The sequence below is a fragment of the Cheilinus undulatus genome, linkage group 24 (assembly GCF_018320785.1).
Source record: "Cheilinus undulatus linkage group 24, ASM1832078v1, whole genome shotgun sequence".
Taxonomy (NCBI): Eukaryota; Metazoa; Chordata; class Actinopteri; order Labriformes; family Labridae; genus Cheilinus; species Cheilinus undulatus.
Genome location: NC_054888.1, coordinates 20,506,238 through 20,521,810, shown reverse-complemented (window position 1 = coordinate 20,521,810; position 15,573 = coordinate 20,506,238). Strand labels below are relative to the sequence as shown.

The 15,573-nt window shown below is 40.1% G+C and overlaps 1 protein-coding gene across 1 annotated transcript in view; it reads right to left on the bottom strand.

Moving 5' to 3' along the window:
- LOC121505986 (NGFI-A-binding protein 1-like) overlaps nucleotides 1-5,055 on the bottom strand; it is a 39,937-nt gene extending 34,882 nt beyond the window's left edge. Inside the window, exon 1 of the mRNA XM_041781449.1 lies at nucleotides 5,021-5,055. The gene's annotated coding sequence lies outside the window, so the exon portion shown is untranslated. The remainder of the gene's footprint in view (nucleotides 1-5,020) is intronic.
- Nucleotides 5,056-15,573: the final 10,518 nt, after the last annotated feature.

Sequence of the window (15,573 nt, the reverse complement as noted above, 5' to 3'; positions counted from 1 at the left end):
TCTTCCCCCCCGGAGTAGAAACACATTTCAATGACACGCCCACGCCTGGGCCTGTCAGCCCCTCGCCCTGTCAGAACGCCCACGCTGCTCTGCTCCCCTTCTCCCTCCCCTCTGTCTCCTCCCTCCCCTTCCCACCAACCCACATCCTCAACACTTTGCGCTCTAAAAAAGCAGCTCTTTTCATCCAAGTTCCTCTTTTGCAAGGAGAGAAAAAAAAAGAAAGGAGGAACAACAGAGCGGCATGATTCAGTCTCCAGGCGGTGGTAGTGCTTGTCATGGAGTGTCCCTTTTCATTTGGAGGGAATATGGGTTACAGAATGACTGTGATGCCGAAAAGCAGATGATAAAAAATGAGAGAGTTTGGTGCCTCCTATTGTCGTCTCCACCCAGCGCTGTGATGCCATTTTTGGGTGGCAGACGGATTTTAGACGGGCGTGGATGTGACTTCACAGAGAGGGAAAAAAATGTTGTGAAATCTAAAAAAATCTGTCCAGAAAGAAGTCAAAGCAGACGAGTAGGTTTTTCTTTCTATGAAAGCACATTTGTTTTGTGATAATGTATGAGAATAGGGTTGGGAAATATGGACCAAAACTCAGATCTAGAAATTTTAAGATGAATGGCGATACATGATTTATACATGGATATTTTTTCCATAACAAAATAATGAATGGCTGTGGAAATACCAGAATTATAAGCGCTGATGTGATTCTCTCAGAGAAGCTCAACCAAAGTGGTACAGTTTTCTATGGCTGTACAAACTGTCCAAATTGGATAGAAAAAGATCCAATCTAACGCCTCTCTTAAGCCCTGAAAGTAGTGGCATTTTAAAATAAACTGGCTCAGCTTGATGTCAAGAGCCGGTCTTTTGGCTCTTCAGTTTGGCTTACTCCTTACTCCTTACTCAGTCACTTACTCCTCAAGCTTAGGAGTAATCAGCATTCCCATTAAAAGCATGTTTATGACAAGACAAGGGAGAAAAGCTGTTAAAGAGGCAGCCTCTCCTCATCTGTCTCGACCGGTGGTTCTCAGCTGGTTGTAGAGACCGAAAAAGTGGGCTGTGGAGCTGTTTTCAGTGGGTAATAAATGTGCATCTACAAAAAAAATGGTGTGAAAAGTCTATGAAGTACTGAAGTCCTTAATGAATATGCATCAATACATTTATTTAATTCTGTTCTACTAGGATAATGGGTCAATTTAAAATTTTCCACAATATTGTAACTCATTTATCTCATTTTCCTGTGATAACAAAGCTGCTTTTCCCATGGTAATGGAGTTTTTCAAATTCTTTCCCATCTCTTGTTTTATTCAAGATCCAAACAACATTTTTCACTAGATAAGCATGGTTTGTGGAGAATTTTTCATTTAAGACAGTGTTGGGTCCTAAGGCTAGACCAGTTAAGAACCAGTGGTCTAGATGAGTAGTAGGAAGTCTGCAGGACTGAGTAATTTGTGATAGCGATCACCTCGATGCCAGGTAAGTTTTTTATTTATCAGTTTATTTGTCAGGGGTTGCATTTAATCACAGTGCTACTGTGAGACACACCACCACTGTCAGGATGGAGGTAATCTGCCAGCACAACAAATTTCCTGTTTTAGAAGTAGTTACATTAACAGTGGTTCACCTAGCTTTAGCTGCGTAGCAAAAGCTAACATAGCTATGGTAGATATGTAGTTGATGTTAGTATGTAAGCCAGTGTAGCAATGTTAGCTTAAGCACCCAAAGTGAAAGCTAAGGTTGCAACAAAAGCTGTGTAGGCTACATGAACCTTAGCAATGTTAGCTTTAACTACGTAAGCTAATGTATCATCATTAGCTCTGGCTATGTAACTGATGTGATTATGCAACGTTAGCAATGTCCAGCTTAGCAACGTTAGCTTAAGCAAACATAGTAAAAGCTAAGGTCGCAACGCAAGCTGTGTTGGTAACATTGTGATGATAACCTTAGATATGTGTGCTTCAGCTATGTAAGCTAATGTAGCTTCATTTGCTTTAACTTTGTAAGCTTTAGCTATGTAGCAAAGGCTAAAGTAGCTTTGGTAGCTATGAAGTTAATGTTAGCATGTAAGCCATTGTAGCAACACTAGCTTAAGCAAACATAGTGAAAGCTAATACAGCACTATAAGCTGTGTAGGTAACACAGCTATGTTAACCTAAGCCATGTAAGCTTTAGCTATGTAGCAAAGGCTAAAGTAGCTTTGGTAGATATGAAGTTAATGTTAGCATGTAAGCCAATGTAGCAACATTTGCTTAAACAAACATAGTGAAAGCTAATGTAGCACTATGAGCTGTGTGGGTACCACAGCTATGTTAATCTTAGCAATGTAAGTTTTAGCTATGTAAGCTAATGTAGCTTTATTAGCTTTGGCTCTGTTAGCTTTAGCTACATAGCAAAAGCTAACATAGCTACAGTAGATATGTAGTTAATGTGACTATGTAAGCAACGTAGCAACGTTATCTTAAGCAAACATGGTGAAGCTAAGGTTGCAACGCAAACTCTGTAGGTAACATACCAATGTTAACCTTAGCAATGTTAGCTTTAGCTATGTAAGCTAATGTTGCTTTTTTTAAATGAATAGTGCTAATCATAAACTTTTACACTAAACTCATACCCTTTATGTTATGTAAAACTCTGCTCTTTTTAAATAGAAGAAGTGAAAATAAGTGATCTTAAATACAGTGTATTATAGTTTTAGAATGATTGGCACACTGAGAAAAATACCATTTTAAATAAATTATGCTGGCTGTAAAGGATGCTTTTAAAGGTGGAAAGGCAACATAAAATATGTGTATTTGTTGGTGTTTTAAATCTAAATATGTACTAAATATTGCTTAAAAATAGTGTATACAACTGCTCGATGGGGAGGCATACCCCAGGACCCTTGGGCTAAGCTCCAGGTATTAAACACTTCTGGCTCTGCTCCTGCTGCAGACAGCTTTAAAATGCTCAAATCTTACTATTTCAATGATTTTTGGTATCAAAATGTACAGAAACTTCAGCTATATTTTAACTAAAAGAGAGAAAGTACTGTCTAAACTGCAGCAATGCACTGGCAACAGAAATTGTTGATATATGTGGGCAACTGAGCAATGTGCTGGTGTATTTTTGAAGATGAAAAGCCATAAATTGCCCATTACTGTGGGTCTAGAATTTCTTACAGATACAATAAAATGTTAATTTTATAATATCAATGCCCCTAAATGTAACAAAACAAATAAATTACAATTAACCATCCCCAAACAGATTAGCTCGTGCTCTTTAAGCATAAACAGTCTGTTCACTGAGCACCAGACCAGCTATCCTTTTCCTTTAAATTAACATCAACCATGTAGATATTAATGATATTGTCTGAACCTGTATCATACTGATCTATCTTAAAATCTTGCGGTGTTGCCCAGCCCTACATGAGGCTGTGGCTGGTGTGAATTGAGCGAGTTAATGTGTGAATCTGCAGGCAGGAGCCGGTGTGTTTGCAGAGTCTTACTTTGTGTCTGTTGAGAAAGTGTGGGATGGTATGAGCGGCTTATGTCTGACTGAACACGTGTGTGCCTGCGTGGGCGGGGAGTGTGTATAGGGGCGATGTGTGTGTGTGAGTGTGTGTCTTTGCACACAGATTACACTGGTGTGGGCGTTTTGGGCAAGGATGTGTGTGGGCGTAGTGAGCGTAGGCGGAGGTTATGTGACATACAGATAGAGACTGCAGTGTTCCTCCACTCTGTTTATGTGTGTGAAACTTTACTGCAGAGTGTGGATGGCTCAAACAGCTATAGGGGCCCTGCTGCCTGCAAATGTGCCAGCGTGGAAATCTGCTGCCTTCACACTCGTCTACTACTACTTAAGTCGAAATCCCCTGCATGGAGATACAGTCTGGGAATGTGTCACGTTCAAGAGCTGAAAAGGACACATCACATGAGTCCAAGAAAGTTATTTTCTCTCCTGATGACTTCACGGTTCTCAGAGAAGTTTGAGTCAAAGATCACTTCTGCTGTTGTCACTGTCGTTGATACTGAAGGCTTGCTTTATGTATTGATCCATATGTATCATCATGATTTCCCACACAGCTTTGTTCCCATTATGTTGGAGCGGACGTTAAAAAAATCCTCCACCAGTGGGCACAGTTTTACACGGACCTTGTAACTGACATTCAGTCCTGGTCTGCTCTCTGCCCAGCTGTTCTGCTGTAGGGGTCTGTCTCTGCCTTGGTGAGCTAACATCATGTTTATGTTCAAGTTCCTAACCAACCCACAAAATCTCTCCCCAGAAAGTTCAGCCATTTTCCAGACTGTTCTTAAACCGAGCCTTTGGCTCCTTCTGCATATGTCATTCCCTGCTCTCTCTCTTCCTGGTTTGTCTGTCAACTGCATAAAAGCTCTAAAGTAACCCCATCTGATAATGTTAAAACGCAAAGAAGCTTAAAAAATGTTCAGATCTTGAGTCAAATTCTCAGCCAAAAGCTGCTGCGGCAAAAGAGAGAGGGACAGTGGAGCAGTTAGCCTTCAAATCTTTGTAATAAAAGTTTAACTAAATCATCAGACAACTTTTAATCAGCTGTATAGTTATGTTTATTAATAATTTAGGACCAACTCTCTTTTGAGCTGACTGCAGCTGAATTTTTCTATTGGCTTAGCTGGTACCACCTGACATCATCAACCACTAGAATCAAGTTAATCTTCATGTTTAAAGCCCAGTTCAGACCTGAGATGGTTTTAGAACGTCACTGGCAGCAGTTGCAACATCTGAAATGATTCACTATAGTGACTCAGCTTGCCAAGTCACAGACAGCTGGTTTCAGAATGTTGTAACCAGTTTTTCACCCTTTCTCGTGAAACTTACGGATAAGATCAAACGATGCAATATCACTGCCAATCATGGGGCAGTGTGGAGCAATGCAGCCAGCAGTTCAACCCAGAGTAGCAAACACAAGGAATAAAAAACATTTGAAAGAGTTGAATCAAGTTTTCTGATTCAATCTAAATGAATAATGAGTGAATTATTAGAAAATCCAAAATGATTTTAGCTCACCTGGGCACAAAGACAGACCGCTATGGACGGGCCGTTCTTTCTTCACTCTAATGGACAGATGGAGCAGCATCAAAGTAGCTCAGTGAGAGACGACAACCTCTAGTGTATTAATACAACATAATAGATGCACGTTAGTATGAGGGTATTCATGGTTGTAGGGTTCAAAATGCACTGATCTATTTTCATGCATGCATAGAGCATAAACAAGGAGGCAGGTAAATGTGAAAAAGGGAAACAGAAATATCATTTTGAGAAGGCTTCCCTTTTTCTAGCTGGCACATAACGTAATGCACATAACGCACTTTTATGAGATAATCCATGAGAAAACAAGGCTGTAGGAAGTTAATAAAGAACTAATTCTTCTCCGCAGATATCTTTGTCATAACAAGACTGAGCTAGCAACGCATTTTTATGTTTTGATGCACCGTGAAATTTCGCTGCCATGCTATGATGTTGATGATAAATGATTATCACTGAAGAAAAGATGTGGAAAAAACTGTTAAAGTGCATTACTGCCTTTCTTACAGAGGCAGATTTGTTGCGCAGTAACTTCAGAGTAAATTATCATCCACTGAAATGATGCATCGTCTTTAGTTTTTAGTTCTAATGCATTCTACAGGTGAAAATATTCTAGAGGTGTTCTTATAGCATTTAAGAAAAAAACTCCAGGCACTTCATCCCAAACTTTGAGGCTCAGTTAGGCTTTAAAAAGAAGGGATGTCCCAATAGTGGGTGCCTTAGCCTCATTTTGTTGACATGGTATCAAAACAGGTATTGATATAATTTGATTTTCACTAGAAGTGTACTGAAGTTTAAAAAACGTGGTGTCATGACAGCCTTAGTTACAATTAAAAGTCATGCATTCAAAAAACAAGGGGGCCTTAAAAGCGGGGATTCACAGCAGGTTTTTCTGACAAGCCTCTTTTTTCAGATGCAAATATTTTCAAGCCCCTGCCGACCATTACCCCTCGCCATTCACATCAACACAAAAACAAGCAGCTACAGAAAAACACTCTCTGAAACAGGAAGGAAGTGGCAAGAGGAAGCATCTCTCTCTATCCATCTCTGCACAGGTGAGGCTGAGATATGACCCGTCATATAATTATGTGGTCTGTAGATTCATCATTATCCCTACGTTTACCCAGAAGTCTCTGCATGAAAATACTCTAGCTTTGTTCGCCGTGCAAAAGGAACGAGTCATCTTTAATAAATCATAAACAGCCATTAAAGTTCAACATGCGATTGTGTTATTTTGTTATTTTTAATAAAGCTGTTTATGTGTGGAATATTTCAGTGTAATAAATTGTTCAGACAAACTAGAGCTTCAGTGGGCTTCTGGGAATTTTAGCCAGTTAACCTAAAGGTAAAATCATCTTGTTGAAGATAACTAAAATTGTTCTATCATGATGCAATACTGGTTTATTTCTGTTCAAAGGTTAAGATGTTTAAGTTCATTTGACCCAGTTCACTAATATTTAAAGCTGATTAACATAGACTCAAATAAACAGATGATGTGATGTGACAGATGACCTTGCTGCCAGCGTGCACCTTTCTTATCCACAAAGCTTGATGACATATGTAAGCCATTGTGCTGAATGGCTGAATCCTCGTACTATCACAGTCGTGACACACGTTGACTCATCCTCCTCTAAAGTGGGCTCACCCTGCGACAGAGCGAGCGGCCTTGTGGTGTAAAAGACTCTACTGTAACACAAACGTCTTCAATAAAATGTCTCCAAAAGAAAGATGTGTCAAACAGCGTTTAGACTTTTAAGTCGACGTGTCTTTGAGAAAGTCTGAATCACACCCGTTTAGTCAGCAGTAAAATATCAGCAGAGATGAGTACGCTGTTAATTTCTCTCTTGCTAATACTGTTTGAGTGGCATTTTATCAGAATCCCCATGCTTTCACTTTTATGGACTTAACCTTTAATAATTTTTCATTTTAAGGGAAACCAATACCTGAAATGAAAGCTGCTGGCAACAGACCAGTTTGGTTTTTGTGTACAGTGATGATACGAATGTGAGCAGAGCCTAACTGGTATCAGAAAGTTTGCTTGTGACTTGTTTCATCAGAAAGTTCTGGACTATGTTTATGCCTTTGAGTTCAGTAGTTTTCAGTTTCCTGAGCTATACACACTGTCAGCTCAGTGGGTCAACATCACTGTATACCTCAGGGAGAAACGGATCGTCTATACCAGTGATACTCAACGTGTGGCTCTGGAGCCACATGTGGCCTTTTTGTGATGATTTGTTGCTCTTTTATGTCTTAATTTGAAATATTATTCCCCCAGAAAACCTTAAAAAGGAAAATATGATGTCAGAAATTAATCATTTTAATTAACCTAGTTTGTTTACCAGATTTATACAGAAGGCTTAAATTTAAAAGTTAATTCTCCCATTTTGCCACATTTATCCCATTTTTTGCCTTTTTCACCATTTTTTGCCACTTTTCACCCATTTAAGCTACCTTTTGCCATTAAGTACCCCTTTTTTCCTATTTCTTCCCATTTTTGCCACTTCTTTTTGCCACTTTCATCCCATTTTTGCCCTGTTTCACCATTTTTTCACCACTTCTAAGCAACCTTTTGCCATTAAGTAACACTTGTTTCCCTTTTTTTGCCCATTTTTGCAACTTCTTTTAGCCACTTCTATCCATTTTGTCCTTTTTCAACATTTTTTACCCATTTAAGCTACCATTTGCCATTAATGACCACTTCCTTCCAATTTTTTTGCCCTATTTTACCACTCTCTACTGCTTTTTGCCCATTCTAGTCACTTTTCTCTCATTTATTTACCACTTTTATGCCACTTTTTGGCCATTTTTGTCACCTTTAACTTATTTTTATTGCTACTTCAAGTTGTTTTTGCCACTTTTCACCACTTAGATTGTGGCTCTTGCAAAGGTATTTTTCAACAGTTTGGCTCTTTGGTTGAGCAGGGTTGAGTGACACTGGTCTATACTAAAGGAAAACCTCTGGGCATATGAATCTCTGCACACACACAGTTTAGTGCTGTATCTTCATGTCCTGGACATTAAATCTAGGAGTCTTCACACGGTTTTTGTGTTTGATCATAAACAAGTCTACACACTGACAGAGAGCTGACCTTGTACAGCTCTTTGTTAATCCAAGTTAATTGTTTAGTAGGTGAAAAACAATGAAAATCACTGAAAGAAGTTTTGCTGCTACAATACATACAACCATAAACATCTGCTTCAAAAAGCATCTATGAACACTTTTCTATGGAAATGGATATTTTCTCCTTGACCCAGATATCAGGCCTGTTTCCCTCCATTTGACCTACTGTTTTTCTGCAACCATAAAGCACCTGTAACTGCTGTGACATAATCCTTAGGTTTAGCTAAAGTTAGAATACACGTTTTTTAAAACTCATACACAAATAACGTCTTTCTGTGTGTTCTCTGCAAGCTTACAGGTGCAGACCAATGCTGCACTACCACTGGTAATCATGGGGGTATAGTTGAGGATGTAAACCAACAGTTCAATTCTTATTCAACAGAGCAGAATAATATGAAAAATGGCAGAACTTTACTTAAAATTTCTGAGAAATAATGATGAAATATTGCTGGATATAGTATGAGGTTTTAGAAACTACAATACTGTATATATAGCCATCTCACCTGGACACAACAAAACAGCTGAGTGAAGGATTGACAGAGCCGTGATAAAGAAGGTGTAAAGCTCTGTGTGACACAGTGATCTCTAGTAGATTCATTTTTTATTGTCAGGTGACCAGGTGCACGTCAACCACTTCTGTGCTTTTGGATTTTAGCTAAAATCTCACATTTACGTTGTGCATTTAAGTCTGCCTAAAACCACCATCAGAAGCCAGAGAAGTGAGCTCTGTGCTGCAGAGCCTGTGTGCCTCCTACTGAATGGAGGTCCAGCTACCGGTGTTGCTGACGTTGATGCTACAGCAGCGCTAAAGGCTAGCAGAGCCTATCCCTAACCATTCATCCAATGCACACAAAGGCAAAGCAGCACATCTCAATAGATACAAATCAACAAAACACCATCTCTACAATGGTATGACCCTTCAAGCAAGTGCTAAATTGCATGAGGACGATCCAGGTGATCAGTTTACTGCTACAAATAGCATCTCATCCTGGTGCTTACAATATATGGACCCTAAATGGCATGGGCATGCCAATTGTTTATTTCCAGCTTAAATGTGTGTGCTGCAGTGTTACTGGCAAAGCAGCTCGCCTGTGTTAGCATACACGTCCGCTGAACTTCACCTTGAACATCGTTAGAAGTGCTTGACGAGTCGCTCCATCCACCTGCTCTGTCTCTGCTCATCCTCATCCCCCTTATGAGTGTCAGAGCCGCTGTTAGAGGGTTACACAGATAACCCTCACACATATTCAACATCCTCACATTGACATAAAGACCCATAAAGAGAAAAATGTATACTTTTTAACCCCCGCCAAGGAGGTTATGTGATCACCAGGGTTTGTTAGTTTGTTTGTTAGTTAGTTTGTTACTAACATAACTCAAAAAGTTATGGACGGATTTTGATTAAATTTTCAGGAAATGTCAGAAATGGCATAAGGAAGAACTGATTAGATTTTAGGAGTGATCCAGATCACCATCTGGATTCAGGATTTTTTTTAAGGATTCTTTACTATTGGGAGATTGGGCTAATGGCGGAGGTCTGCGCTCTCCGAGTGCTAATCTAGTTTACAAATTTAAAACAGTGGCATAAAAGGCACTTAATTTATCAGGTTTTATTTTAAAAAATCATCATATATATATACATCACAGAGAGAAAAACTATCTTACTGTGAGTTTTTTCCAATTTCATTCAGCCCTTCATCCACCCTAACATAACAGAAGCATGTCAGTCAAGGGCATTTGCTTCATCTAAAATGCATGGATCTATTTTACTATCACTATCACTATCACCGCTTATGTTGCAATATGACAAAGCTAGAATAAAGCTGATCTACTGGCTAAAATATGTGGAGTTATTTTGATAAATAATGCATGAAATTAGGTTTAAAAAATAACTTATCTGACAAGGACAAGCAGAAAAGTTTTTGTCAGACATTAGTGGATTTGCTACTTTTAAAATAGGCTCATTAAAACTTGATAGTATTTTAGAAAAAATAAAACCTAACCAACTGAAGTAGATGAAGCATAAACCAGAAATTATAGGCGTGTTTAGTTGTTCTTCAAATGGTGTCAAGATAGCACATCTGCATTGATTAAAAAGACCTTATTTTTAAACCAATGACTGAAACGCATGAATGCTCAGCCTTTGCATCTTTCTTGGTTTGCCGTCTTATCTCTCAGATAAAAAGGTCGTTTTAAGTACAAGGCGTTTTGCTGCATAATCAAAGCAGTGGGTTCAGATGTAAAAAGGGCCAGCGTCATTAATGTGGTGGAGTTTTTACTGCTCTTTAAACGCTATGTGCTGCACCTTTAAAGCTTCAGTGGGAAGCCTTGTTGGTCCCTGCTGACAGGCCGTGGGCTGACGTGGAGGGGATTTGCCCATTTTGGCCACGTATGGGCCTCAGCGACCCTCACCGCCCACGGCATCCTCACACTGAGAGCGCTGCTGACGTCTGACATGTCTGCTATCTGCAGGCGGAGGCTGATGCTCACTCCGCCACGACCACACACTGCAGTCAGAGAGAAACCGACGGCCTTCAGCGTGGTGTGTGAGACAAAAACACCTCAACTTTGAGCTGATGTGAAGGTGTGATTAATCCTTTCACTGCATTAACATTGTGAAGCTTCAAAAAGGTCAGGACTGCCTATCAGATCGCCTTCAAACCTCACAGAATGAAATGTTGACATGTGACAAAAAATGAACACTAATGGGGGAAAAATCCCTCACATGAGAGCAAGGAGAGGAGAAGCAAAAGTGGTAGAAAAATGATGAAACAATGCGAGCTAAGGGTGTGAGCAAAGTTGAGGCAGGCTTTGAAGTGAAGCCACACATTTTGCATGATTATTGCTGTTAAGTTTTTGATCTTGAGCCAGCAGGCACGAAAAACAACAGCAGCTTGGGATTAGTCTCCCCCCCACTCACACGCCTACCTTTGCCAGCATAAGTCCCTGACTCAATTAGAAAAAAACCTCTGCAACTTAGGGCTCCTCACGCACAAGTACCCACATCGCCCTGCCCACGTCCCTGCAGCACATCACTACCAGCATCACTTTAATCACATGGCGCAATGAACGCACAGGGATTTGTCTTGGTGACATTAATGCAAAGATGTGCTGACGACTAATGTACACACTGATATGACAACACAGAGATGACGGGCCTGAATACACAGAGGAAATAAAGATTTATCTGTCATTAATTAAATATCAGTTATCATGCATGGGAGACACCGCCTGCACACAGCTTCATAAAGTGACTAAGTATGTAATGATTGATCATCTTTGCAGGAATTATTTGATCATTTAAAGGTGCAATATATTACATTTTCCAACTCATATGTCTTTGATAACAAAAAAATGACTAAGCCTATGTGATATTTTTCTCAAGAACTCACATTACTTAGAACATTTCCAACAAAGCCAGAGAATAAAACCAGAGATCTCCTTCGTTTTTATAGTCGGTGGATGCATTGGAGGCCAAAAGTTTAAATAATCTTAGTTTGAGAGAAATTTTGGTCCAATTAACATATTTTCTATATATTTTATTTGCCATTTTTAGCCTCAAAAAGTGAGGTCAGTCCCTGTACCATAGCCAGCCACAAGGGGGCGATTGAGATATTTTTGCTGAATAATTCTGGTGCTGTTATGTTCTCCATCTGAGTTTGATGCTAATAGACTATATTGCCAAAAGTATTCACTCACCCATCCAAATAATTGAAATCAGGTGTTCCAATCACTTCCATGGCCACAGGTGTATAAAATCAAGCTCCTAGGCATGCAGACTGTTTCTACAAACATTTGTGAAAGAATGGGTCGCTCCCAGGAGCTCAGTGAATTCCAGCATGGTACTGTGATAGGATGCCACCTGGGCAGCAAGTCCAGTTGTGAAATTCCCTCGCTCCTAAATTTTCTACAGTCAACTGTCAGTGGTATTATAACAAAGTGGAAGCGATTGGGAACAACAGCAACTCAGCCATGAAGTGGTAGGCCACGTAAGATGACGGAGTGGGGTCAGCGGTTGCTGAGGCACATAGTGCACAGAGGTTGCCAACTTTCTGCAGAGTCAGTCACTACAGACCTCCAAACTTTATGTGGTCTTCAGATTAGCTCAAAAACAGTGCATAGAGAGCTTCATGGAATGGGTTTCCATGGCTGAGCAGCTGCATCCAAGCCATACATCACCAAGTGCAATGCCAAGCGTCGGATGCAGTGGTGTAAAGCACGCCACCACTGGACTCTAGAGCAGAGGAGAGGCGTTCTCTGGAGTGACGATTCGTGCTCCTCCATCTGGCAATCTGATGGACGAGTCTGGGTTTGGCAGTTGCCAGGAGAACGGTACTTGTCTGACTGCATTGTGCCATGTGTAAAGTTTGGTGGAGGGGGGATTATGGTGTGGGCTTGTTTTTCAGGAGCTGGGCTTGGCCCCTTAGTTCCAATGAAAGGAACTCTGAATGCTTCAGCATACCAAGAGATTTTGGACAATTCCATGCTCCCAACTTTGTGGGAACAGTTTGGGGATGGCCCCTTCCTGTTCCAACATGACTGTGCACCAGTGCACAAAGCAAGGTCCATAAAGACATGGATGAGAGAGTTTGGTGTGGATGAACTTGACTGGCCTGCACAGATTCCTGACCTCAACCCAATAGAACACCTTTGGGATGAATCAGAGCGGAGACTGAGGGGAGTGGAGACATCAGTGTGTGACCTCACAAATGGGCTTCTGGAAGAATGGTCAAAAATTCCCATAAACACACTCCTAAACCTTGTGGAAAGCCCTCCAAGAAGAGTTGAAGCTGTTATAGCTGCAAAGGGTGGGCCGATGTCATATTAAACCCTATGGATTAAGAGTGGGATGTCACTGAAGTTCATGTGCGAGTCAAGGCAGGTGAGCGAATACTTTTGGCAATATAGTCTATGCTATGTCCTGTTTGGTGGAAATCCAAGATGACCTCAGTCTATGTAAATCTTATTTGACAATAATCAAACTGTGAGAGAATGGGAGTATTCAAAATGAGTCTTGTTAAAGCCTGATTACTCAAATAATAGCCAGAAAATTCTCATTTTTCGGAAATGAGATGTTTATTTAACCTCCTACTGAAATCAAAAAAGAAGGAAAAATTGCCATAAAAGTCCACATATATATATTTGTATCACATTTGCCACATCAGACACTTTTTGCAACTGATAACCCACTGAATGGTATTTTTTATAATTTATCTTACTGTATAAGAACATTATTGATCATGTTGATCAGATAGAGGTCTCGTTAAATTGTGTATTAAATATGGTATGATAGGTTTTAAAGGGTTAAGACAGGGGTGAGAAATGTTCATTTGGTGGTCCTTTGCTTTTCTTTTGGAGTTGCTAAAGCTATATCTTAACCAGCCGCCATTGTTTACAGACTTGCAGTCACTTTAACTAAACCATACCCTAAGTACTGCCTCTTTCCTCTGAAATGATGCTAATTGGTTCGGTTATTCTGTTGTGGGGAGGAAACGTTTTAGCTTGAAACCTGACTTGAAATCTGGACAGTCCATCAGCTTTTTAGGGTCACTTTGTGATTCCACAAACACTTTTCTTGCAATCTAACTGTCTCTACAGATACTGGTACAGTCTTATTATAGTGAAAAGAAAGGCATCATTGCATGTTTTTTCTTTTAAATAATTTTTTTGAACTTTTTACCTTTATGGGATAGGACAACTGAAGGGAAACCGGAGATCTGGAAAGATGGAGTGGCTGAAGATATGCACCAAACATGCACAGAGACCAGGAATCAGTGGCGGGACCAGTATAGGGATGCCCGCTCTGCTAACTGAGCTATGCTAGCACCCTTATTGCATGTTTAATGTTATGAATTTATGCATTTTACTGGTCTGTTATATTTCAGTCTCTCAAACTGGCCTAAATGTCGTTTCAGAGAATTTTCAAATAACCAAAGTTGCAGGTTTGTGACAGAAGAAAACTCCAGTCTCCTGCATGAAATGTGGATGTGTGTCACATCAATCAGCCCCATCCTAGAAACCATAGCTTTCTTTAAATCAAGTCCTGCATTGATCCTGAATGTTGGCTTTCAAATGTCAGAACAAAAAGTCTGAAATTAATAAACAGTGGGTAGGTCATGCCCCATGTATGCAGGCGGCCTGGGTTCAAGTCTTTCACCACTCTCTCATCGCTGATTCAGGCTCCATTGTCCTAACTCTCTCTTATAAAGGCAAAAAGCCTAAAATAAATCCTGAGCTACAAAGACGTCAAATATCAAAAATGTATACAGAAACTATGCCATATACGTTTGAGTTGAAACGAGCCTCCGTCAAACCAAAAATGCATTAAGCAGTATCATACTTCTGTTCTTCAGCAGATAACTCCATTAGAAATACAATTTAGGCTCAGTATTTGTAGTCATGCCCTTTCATGCTGAACCAACTAAGAACTGACTCGAAAATTTCCTAAAAAACCTCCTCAGATGCTCAGTGATTCTCAGTCATGTCAGCCGTGGAGGTGTAAACACTAACTACAGCTCCTCCAGGTACAACAGCTCCACTTTAGTGAGTAAAATTCAAATGTAAATGTCCTGACTGTGGGCGAGTTTAATCTGATCTCTGCTCTGGACAACAGCGTCAGATAAATGCGATAAATGTAAATGTGCTGAGTGTTTGTGTGAAAGGATGTGGGTGATTCAGGCATTAAAGCTCACTGTAAGGTTGTTTTTATAACTCTGGATCAGAGGGTGGGATTCAAACAAACACCTTAACTGCAAATTTAAAGTGCTTTTTTTATTAATGTAGTGTCATGAAGAGTAATGTTTCTAACGCAGGCTAGTTTACTGTGATGTGTTGAGCTCACAGTAGGAAATCAATCACAGCAAAAGACAATGGGAGAGTAGCGAGGAATCATGGGGGTAATTCCCTGCCACTCCAGCCACCTAGTTTTAGTGGATAAAACAATGTTGTGTTCCAGTATGAGTCCGCCCTCTCTTTTGTCACCATTTATTGTTATTACATTGTTATTGTTCACACTGTGGGCAGCAAATACTTGTAATGTCAGTGTCACACAGAAGTCAGATGTGCCAGTTTAACCAGATGGCGTGTAAATGATCATAGCCCTAAAGTTCGCTCTAAATAACTTTGACACAACACAACTTGACACAAAGATTTAGGCTTTTTGTATTATAGTGATGCTGCTGAGTGTCTCTTCTGAAGTCAATTCAGAAGAGACACTCAGCAGTAGAATGCAACTGAATCTGAGGGTGCAACAGCTTTATGCTATAAAGGAGGAGGCTGGGGTGGAGGAGGTTAAGCTTTGGTAGCAGTAGTGTGGTGCATCAGCATTAATGCAAGCAGGGATTTGTGAGAAGGATGTGATATTTAGATGGACAGCTGTGTTGAGAGAGTTGTTGTAGGCTTTATGAGTCCAGAG